General features: G+C 49.8%; 1 pseudogene; it reads right to left on the bottom strand.

The window, feature by feature from the left end:
* Window positions 1-630: 630 nt before the first annotated feature.
* LOC137374043 (U2 spliceosomal RNA) lies at window positions 631-739 on the bottom strand (annotated as a pseudogene).
* Window positions 740-1,289: the final 550 nt, after the last annotated feature.

Below are 1,289 nucleotides of genomic sequence, written 5' to 3'. Positions count from 1 at the left end.
TTGCAGACAACCGTGCGGCAGTTTGCTGCCACGTGACCAGATTTGCCACAGGTGCGGCAAACTCTGGGCTGTCCAGCGTAGATCAAGAAGCCTCGACTTCCCCCGATAGCGAAGCTGGAGGGAGGGTGGATGATGGCTCCACTGGGATCGACCTTCAAGGTGACCTTGACCTGCCACTTGCTGGTCCAAATCCCAAAGGGATCCTTGACATCAGTACTGCTGCCGGCCACCTCGACGTACCTGGCGAGAAAGGTGAGTACATCCACCACCGGAACATGGGGGTTGTAGAGGTGAATCGTCAACACCCGGTCCCGTTGTGATGGAAGCGTGAAGCGCGGCTCCGCTGTGAGGATCGACAGTGGCGCCCGGTCCCCTTTCTCCTTGAACGCCTTCAGGAACTTGATGCATCCCGCCACGTTCCGGAACGTCACGTCGAAGTATCCACTGCTGGGGAAATCCTGCAGGCAGAAGACGTCCGTAGCTTGAAATCCACAGCAATCGAAGAGGATTTTCTTGATGAAGAAGGTGCGATTAACTGGAACATCTCCTTCCTTGTCCTTCACAATCACCCGAACGGTGTTGCGCACTCCCTGGCCTGAAGCTCGAAGATTGGTTCTCGCCATTTTACTCAAAGCCTACCCAGGATCAAAAGGCAATGATCATGGTCTCATCTCCACCAAGTAAGCACTGATAAGAACAGATACTACACTTGATCTTAGCCAAAAGGCCGAGAAGCTAGCGTGTTGCTCAGAGCAATGCCAACAGCATGGGTTTAATTGCTGTTCCAGTCTGAGGTAGACTTGGGGACCTGCCTCTTTGCCCTGCCCCTGTTGGTGAAATATGGATGTTAGTCTGTGATGCCAACACTACAGAAGCAGAAATAAGTCTCTCATAGTTTGTTTTTAATCAACTCAGTTCAAATTCTAAGATAATGTCATCTTGAGTAAGGTTTTTTATCCTCTTAATAATTTTGAACACGTCAATTAGGTGAGCCCTTATTCCTCATCCCAAATTTTCCTAGTTTTGCATTGTAAATCAGTCCTTTTTTTTATTGGTTCATGGGATGTGGGCATCGCTGACTAGGCCAACATTTATTGCCCATCCCTAATTGCCCTTGAGAAGATGGTGGTGAGCTGTCTTCTTGAACCGCTACAGTCCATGTGGGGTAGTTACACCCACAATGCTGTGAGGAAGGGAGTTCCAGGATTTTGACCCAGTGACAGTGAAGGAACGGCGATATAGTTCCAAGTCAGGATGGTGTGTGGCTTGGAAGGGAACTTGCAGGTGGT

Source organism: Heterodontus francisci, chromosome 9, assembly GCF_036365525.1.
Source record: "Heterodontus francisci isolate sHetFra1 chromosome 9, sHetFra1.hap1, whole genome shotgun sequence".
Lineage (NCBI taxonomy): Eukaryota > Metazoa > Chordata > Chondrichthyes > Heterodontiformes > Heterodontidae > Heterodontus > Heterodontus francisci.
This window is presented reverse-complemented; position numbering and strand designations above follow the sequence as displayed.